Consider the following 8824-nt stretch of genomic DNA (forward strand, 5'->3'; position numbering starts at 1 on the left):
ATTACATACATACATATTTTTGTATGTATGTAATTATATACACAAAGTAAAAAATATAAACTTGCATTTCTACAAAAGAAAGTCATTGGTAAAACCCTTGCATCAGCCTTTCCTGGCTCCAATCCTCACTAAAAACACAACAGCACCCCTAAAATTCATTGCATTTTAACATCTTCTTCAAAAGCTTTTGAGGACTTCCCAAGTCCTGCAGAAACAGGTCTAAAACTCTTGGGCTGCCTTTCCAGATGGTCCTTATTGATTTGGGGCCACATTACCAAATCTGCTAAATTTTGATACACATTTTTCTGATCCAGCCAGGCCAGGTCCTCATCATCCTCATCATGGAATGCATATTCCCTCTTCTGGGCCTTTTCCACCTTGTGCCTCTTGGTCTATTGAGACACACAGCCTAACAGGGAATCTGAGTGTCACTTCATTCTCTCCCATAAATACAATTTCCATTTGCCTTCTCTTTTAAATCCCATTGTTCTCTATAAGATTTCCAAAATGAAAAGTAGGTCTTTTTTTTTTTAATAAGGCCTCCCCTTTTCAGGGCAAAATTAGAAGGAACAAAAAGGGAAGGTAGGGTCTGGCCCATGCTGCTCTATTACCATCTGTTTTGTGTCTCAATTTTCTGAACTCTGATGTTAAGAATGCTGAGCCTCAAATGTTCATACATGTGCAACTTTTTTCTTTCTAATGTTAAGCAGAGTATACTTCAATTTTAGTCAAATGATTAAATCTGCTCTCATTTTCCTTGATTTTTCCATCTTTCTTGTTGCTTCTCATCCTTTTCTCATATCTCCATCATTATTTCATTATGTGTCAAGGACGGTGCTTCTCAAAATATCTCTGTGGAGCGCCGGATTTGTTTTGTTCTGTTTTATTTTCCCAATTTGTCATGAACCAATATATTTGCAACTTACATAAAGATATATTAATGTAAGAATACATAAAAACAAAGACAAGCAAAACATAAATCCTTTTTTATATTCAATTCATTATATATAAATTTACTCTGTCAAATTACTATGCACTTTTCTTAATGTTTACTTTTAGTTTCTGTACTTATCTCATCATAGCCCAGTTACAAATTCGCAGACTGACACAAATCCCTGGGTCACATGTTGGTCTAAGCTTCCTAGGAATTGCATAGCCATAATGGGAAGTCAAATCAGCATAGTGTTACCCATAGCCACCTCAGCCAAAGTGTTAGTATTAAAGTAAAATCTTGTGAATTGTTCCACTCTAAAAAGATGTGCTTCTTCTTTCTTGTGTCATGTTTAATACTCACTGCCAAGCTTTCTCATTTTTGCTTTTGAATATATTGAAAAATCCCTATGTTTCCCTCCTTTTCATTGCTTCATGTTCCCATCTTTAATTAACCCATATGACTAGCTCTTTGCTTCCTTTGCGTTGCTTCCAAATATAGTAAATTAAAGAATTGTACATGGCATTAAAAAACATTCCAAAGAAGAAAGTTCCAGGCCCTGATGACTGTGTGGATAGTTCTATTAAACATTTAAAAGAAATATCATACCAATTCTATACTATTTCTTCCAAAATATTGAAAAGGAGTGAATATACTCTATCTTTAACTATGAGCTCAGCATTAACCTGTTACCAAAGTAACACAAACATATGAGAAAGCTACAAACTAATATTCTTCATAAACTAGATAAAAAGATTAACAAAAATGCTGTCAAATAGAATCTAGGAATGTATTAAAACTGACCAAGGGAGGGAGGATCAATCAAGCAACCAAAAATTGAAGATTGATTTAACATTCTAAAACACCATAAAGTAATTCACCACATTGAAATATTAAATATATATATATATTAAAAAAATAAATAAAATAATATCCCCCATAAAATGCCGATTCACAAATTTACACTGAAAGGCAAAAGACATAGCAAAACAATTGTGAAAAAATGACAAAGTCAGATGACTCATTCTACCTGATTTCAAGACTTATTATAAATCTACAGTAATTGCTACGCTTTGGTGTTTGTGTCAAGAAATAAAAATATACCAACTGAGCAGAATAGAGATTTCAGAGATAATTGTTGAGAACCGTAAAAAGGTATTTCAGAATAGATAAGTTTTCAATAATGGTGCTGGAGCACTTTGCTATCCATATGTAAATATTAAATTTAACTTTTTTTAATTAAAAAAGAAACTCTCTAACTCAAATCTCCCAAAAAATTGACTCAAAATATATCAAATGAAAATGAAAAACCTAAAATTATAAAACGTCTAAGATAAAATGTTGGGTCAAGCGAACACTCCTTAGATATAACATCAAAAATGCAATCCACAAATAAGAAATTGATAAATTAGATTTCATCAAAATTAATAATTTGTGCTCTTTGAAAGGACATAGTTCAACTATGTTGCTTGTTATATAATATTTCATAAGACTTGTGAAAATAGTAATATTACTTGAAGCAGATCACAAGTAAAGTCTGCTTTGGAAACCATTTAAACGCAAACCACCTCTGTCATTAAGAGTTTTCTTGTATCAGTATATTCTTGTCCATGTTCAAAACATTTTCTAGTAGAATTTGGTTTCTTCTGCAGGACATCTCTTAATTTTAGTGCAAAACATTCTGAACAACTTCCTTAACTTTCAAATAAAATCATCAGTCTAAAACCTGGGTATTTTTGTTAGAAAAGATACGACTCAGCTCGCAATAATATAAAAAATTGCACACCATGAAAGACTACCCATGTGAATTAAGCAGCAAATAATTTTCATCACAAGCAATATGAGAGAAGGAGTTTTTACAGTAGATAGCTGTTTCCTGTTTTTTAACTGAGGCTGTGAAAATTACCCATAATAAAGCCATTTTTTCTATTGTCAAATATTTTCAGGGAAGATTATTCTTCATTTCATTAATCGATTTCCTCTTTACAAGGAAATCTTTAATTTTTTAATTTTAATTTTATTTTTGCTTTTGTGCGCATGTTATTTTAAGCTGAATTTACTACAAAGCCATAAGTTTTTGTTTCTTTGGTTTCTTCTGGGATATCTTTTTCTTCTGCGCAACCTTCTCTTCTGGTTTGGGAACAATTTGTTCCTTTTCAGTAAGGATCATCTCAATGTGGCACGGGGGCTCTTGTATGGATTAATCCAACCATGAGAGCTATATATGTGGTGGCTCAACTTGGAAGCTTTGTTCACCTAGATGTGCTCAATGATCAGAGAATCTACATCAAAACCCTTAAGTTTAGCATTACTCTCTGCATTTTCAAGCATGTGCAGCAAAAATTAGCACTCTTTCTAGGCAACCACCCTTGTGACCATCCCCACTGTTTGGCCTGGGCAAGTCTCCCAGCTACAGCATTGTAACAGGAGAACGATCCACATTACTTCTGCAAAGTGAAATCTTTCAGGTATTTGGCAGCTTTTTGGATATGCATACCCTTGATGGCCTGGCAGTTTCACGGGTGTTCTTAAAATGAATCCGAGGATCCGAACCTCTTGATTTACATGATTTCGTGGCATTTTCTGGGTCAAGCAATTAGGACCTTCTTTTTCACTGACCCTCTACTCTACCAAGCATGTTTTCCTTCTCTAGGGACTGATCCCTCCTGATAACATGTCCAAAGTATGTGAGATGTAGTCTCGCCATCTTTACTTCTAAGGAGCACTCTGGTTGTACTTTCTCCAAGACAGATTTGTTCATTCTTTTGGCAGCCCACGGTATATTCAATATTCTTCGCCAACACCACAATTCAAAGGTGTGAGTTCTTCTTCAGTCTGCCTTATTCATTGTCCAGGTTTCGCATGCATAGGAGGCAACTGAAAACACCATGGCTTGGGTCAGGCATACCATAGTCTTCAAGGTGACATCTGCTTTTCAACACTTTAAAGAGGTTTTTTGCAGCAAGTTTGCCAAATGATTTATTGCCTGCTGCTTTCTTGGGTGTTGATTGTGGATCCAAGTAAAATGAAATCCTTGACAACTTCAATTTTTTCTCCATTTATCATGATGTTGCTTATTGGTCCACTTGTGAGGATTTTTGTTGTCTTCATGCTGAGGTGTAATCCATACTGAAGGCTGTTGTTTTTGATTTTCATATATTTAGAGATTTCTATCAAGAAATGGTTAACAGGGTTGTAGAGGCTGAAACATCCCAAGTCCATGGATCAGGATAGAGGCTTCTCCTGATTCACATAGCTACAGGGGCTGGCGAATCCAAGACTGGCATGTCAGAGAGCAGGGCTCTTGCTCACAGCCTGTGAAAATGGACAAATCCCAAGATTGGCAGGCAAGACCGCAGGTAAGCTGCTAGTCTCAACCAAGAACAGGAGGTCAGATGAACAGGAGCCAGGTGCAGGATCCAGAATGAGCAAAAGCCCACCAGCCTTGCCAGAATGTCCACTTATATTTGATGTCAGCCACCTATCCGAGGAAACTTCCTTTCAACTGATTGACTCTTCATAGCAAATCCCATCACAGTGATGATCACATTACATCAAATCTCATCATAGAAGTGATCACAACATCCTATGACTGCCAAACCAATGAGAATCATGACCCAACCAAGTTGACACACAACCTTAACCATCACACTTGCCTAAGTTTCTCCTAAGGAAGAGGGGCCATTGAAGCCCTGAAGGAATTGGTATCTACATACATACAACAAAGTGAACTCATAAAATGTAAAGGGTAGGTTGTGGAAGGCACAGAAATGTGTCACTCTGATAATCTTTCAAGAAAGGACTTGCTAGTCAGCTGTAAGTAGTGTAATTACATAACAGGCATCAGTTATCACCCAGGTTTCTAACCCAGGCCACACATTTTTTTTAGGTGGCCTCTATAAAATATCTATGCAAGCAGTGTGATCTGAAATTAAACCTTCCTTTTAGAGAGGTCCAAGATAATGACTCACTCACCAACTTGGTCACACCAGGACCCAGTCATTATCACCCCACAGAAGATGCCAGTATGGAGCAGTCTTTTCTTTAGAGCTCCTTATTAGGCTGGCAGAGGCTTTGACAAATCTGTGTCATGGTATGATGGCTGCCTTTGCCCAATCCTGCTTTCTTTTTCTTTCATGAGTTGTTTTTTTTATTAGTTGACATGAAGTTGGCTCCAACTCATGGCAACCTTATGTATAACCAAACAAAATGTTTCCGAGTCCTGCTCCATCTTCATGATCATATGTTGGAGTCCACTGATACAGTTATTATGTCAATCTATCTCATTGAGGGTTTCCCTCATTTAGCTAATTTCCTTATTTTTGTTGACCCTCTAATTTACCAAATAGAATGGATGACCTATTCTAGCAACTGGTCTTTTCTGATGACATGTCCAAAGTAAGTAAGCCAAAGTCATGCCATCCTAGCTTCTGAGGAACATTCTGGTTGTATTTCTTCTAAGACTGCTTTGTTCATTCTTCTAACGGTCCACAATATATTCATTATTCTTCACCAACACCGAAATCCAAAGGCATCAATTCTTTTTGTCTTCCGTGGTCATTGTCCGGCTTTTACACGCATATGAGGCAATTGAAAAGGTTGAGCCATGAACACCTTAGACATCAAAGTGACATCTTTGCTTTTTAAAACTTTAAAAAGTTCTTTTGCAGCATATTTACTCAATGTAATACACAGTATTCCCCAATAAACCTTTTGCACTCTTAACTCTTTCTCAGCACCTGCTCTCCAGAGCAAATAACCTGCTGTCATTTCCCTATCTACGTTCTGTGCCTGTATAAATCAGTGGCTTATAGCTTGGATTATTTTAACTCATCGGACTTTTAATATTTTTATTTGTATTATATCAAACACAGCTCTTCCCTCACCAAAACTCAACACTCTACAAATAAGAAAGGAGCTGTTCTTGTATGTAGCCCTGATGGCACAGTGGTTAAGAGCTCAGGCTGCTAACAAAAGACTGGCAGTTCGAATCCACCAGTCACCCCCTGGAAATCGTATAGGGCAGTTCTTCTCTGTTATATAGGGTTGCTCTGAGTCGGAATCGACTTGACAGCGGTGGGATCGGTTTGGTTTTGGTATGCTTGCATATTTGTATAAATGGCTTCTGTGATTACACATGGAAGATTTGATTGGATAAAAAGAGAAATTAGTAAAATTTATATTATAGTACTAGAAAGATCACTGTGGTGATAAGCAAATACAATCTGCATATAATAGATTGTCAATAAATGTTTGTGGAGTGAAAACAAATGTTGACAACACTATTTTGGCTTACTTTCCTGATAAACATTAAAGATTCAGTTTTGATTCTAGAAGTAACAACCATTAAAGATAAAAATAAATAAATAAAAGAGCATAAAAATCTGTCAAAAAAATAGTTTATGCCACCATCAAGTCATCCTTCAAGTAGAATTCAAAACATTTTGTGCTTCCCTTATTGAAACAAAAACAAGCAAGCTAATATTTCTCTTACCAAATAAAAAAAGGAAACATGACTTGTCACAAAATAAATATTGTACCAAGATTGATAATAACATGTGTGAACTCTGCTAACCCTTATATACGAAACACATACAATGTCTATGAAATTTAAATTGTTAAATGCTATTTGATCTAAGTATTCTTTTATTTCATCCTTTATTCCTGAATTTATTTTTATAGCTTTGTTTACTTTTGAATTGTCCAATTAAACTGTTTATAATGAATTTTTTGTTACATAACACTGTTATGTTAAATATTTTGACACATATGTACCATTACCTAATTTGAAAAAAATGAATATACATATATACATATATATAACGTATGTGTGTGTGTTTCTAAAGCTCCAAGGAAACTTTTTAGAAAACCTGCATAAGATTTAATGATTTTAGTTTTGTTTTGTTTTTGCATTGAAAGGTCAACTTCTTTTAATGCTCCTTTATGAGAGGCTTTTATTACTTTCCAGAATGTAAAGCTCCTTTTACACTGCTCAGTGGAAGCTGAACTTTTAGTTATTGCCAGTTCACTCTCATTTAAAATATTAGTAGTTGTCTTTCTTGTTTTTCAGAACACTGTTTCAAAATATGAGTCATTACATCATCCACATTTCTTAAATCTGTAGGTGGCTTTGATTTAGAGACTAGATTATTTGTTTGACTAGTGATTTGTAAGCAACTTCAAGTTCACATACACAGAAATCCCGTGACACTAAATAGTTGTCAGGAGACTTTTTTTCATTTTAAATATGTATTTGAAATTAGATAAAGATGATTTTCTGCAATTTAAGGTGGAACACAAGCTAAAATACATATAAAGACAATATTGAGGTTAATTATCCCTTTACTTCATTTTTATGTTTAATATAGTAATTTGTTTTGATGATTTTTCTTTCCAAAATTGCAATGGAGACCACTTACAAGGCTCTAACATACATCTAAAATGCAACAGGTCGGTAATGCTATTATCTTTAGACAGAGTATCTTTGAACAGAAAGTTTTATGGACAGTCAAAGAATTCATGGAAAATTATAGATTTATACATACACCTTTTGTTTTCCAAGAAATATTATAAAATAACTAAAAAGTAATATTCTCTAGACACACACTATAAGACATCATGCTATCCCAATAGTGTGATGATTAAATGTGTCAACTGATGGCCTCAAGGGTGTACACCATCAAGCATATTGTTCCTCTTTTGTTGTTGAAATGCTCATGAAACTTCTGTAGGTTTTGTCCTCTAGAATCTGTTTGGAAATATTGTACTTGCACATATGTCATTTTATGTATTTTCAAAATAATATCTTCCAGAGAATTGAATGAAATATTCCAACACAACAGAGAATTGTTGGCATTTTTATTCCTGGAGACAAGGAATATAGATCACCTGAAGCATATTTATTTTTACTTTGACTAAAGAGTATCATTTTCATTGTCTACTAATGGGTTAGAAATCAATGGCATAGTGTTGCACATTAAAGAAAATGGTTAAACCTACATTGAACATACTGGTTTTCTGTGAAGTTCAGCTCACAAACCTGTGACCTGTTCAGATCTCAGCAGCAGCCCACCATCTCTTGCTTGTGCGAGACTCTTAAATTACTTCAGTGCGCATTGACTTCCCCACCTTTTTGCCTGACATATTTCACTACAGACTCATGAAAATCAGTTTATTTATGTTTAATGCATGACATTTGACAGTACTTTCCAACCATAGCAAGGCCTAATAGTCTATCAAATGTCAGGTTTACAGTATGTCGATAATCCCCGTCTGTGGCTATGTTTCTACAACTGTCAATAGCCTGATCTTTGAAAATATCATCTTGCATACTGTTATAATACCATAACTTTTTTTTAGCTTTCTTTTTTAAATAAAAAATCTATGGCTCTTGACTTCAGCTGTCTATTCCATGAAATATTTTCTTAAATATTTTAGTATTTCTCAACATAAAATATTTATGTAGCTGATATACAGTTTGGTGTATAAAGAAATGAGTTTTAATTCTGAACACTCAAAAAAGAATCACTTGGACTTCTGGTTTAGGAAGCTCTAAGAAAAAACCTTTCATTGTATATCATCTTTTTGATTCAAAAAATTTGAAAATTATTTTGATTGTATTGGAAATTTTTACCACTAAATTTTCATTCAAAAAAAAGGAAGAAGGAAAGAACAAGGGGAAATGCATATTTGTTAGCGTCTTTATGCACTATTACTCATATTGGTTAAATCTGACTTTCAAACAGAGTGATAAAACCACAAAAGCGGCTCAGCTCTACAACAAACACTGGCTTTAATTCCAGACAAACACAGTAAAACTTGTGAAAGCCAGAACCTGTACAGGGTGTAATATTTTCCATGAATAGAGGACAATAGAAAAGTGGTAAGACTGCA

The 8824-nt window shown here is 34.7% G+C and overlaps 1 pseudogene; it reads right to left on the minus strand.

Annotated features, from left to right (window-relative positions):
• Nucleotides 1-2990: 2990 nt before the first annotated feature.
• On the minus strand, nt 2991-3524 carry LOC126064657 (60S ribosomal protein L17-like; annotated as a pseudogene).
• Nucleotides 3525-8824: the final 5300 nt, after the last annotated feature.

This window comes from Elephas maximus, chromosome 21, assembly GCF_024166365.1.
Source record: "Elephas maximus indicus isolate mEleMax1 chromosome 21, mEleMax1 primary haplotype, whole genome shotgun sequence".
Taxonomy (NCBI): Eukaryota; Metazoa; Chordata; class Mammalia; order Proboscidea; family Elephantidae; genus Elephas; species Elephas maximus.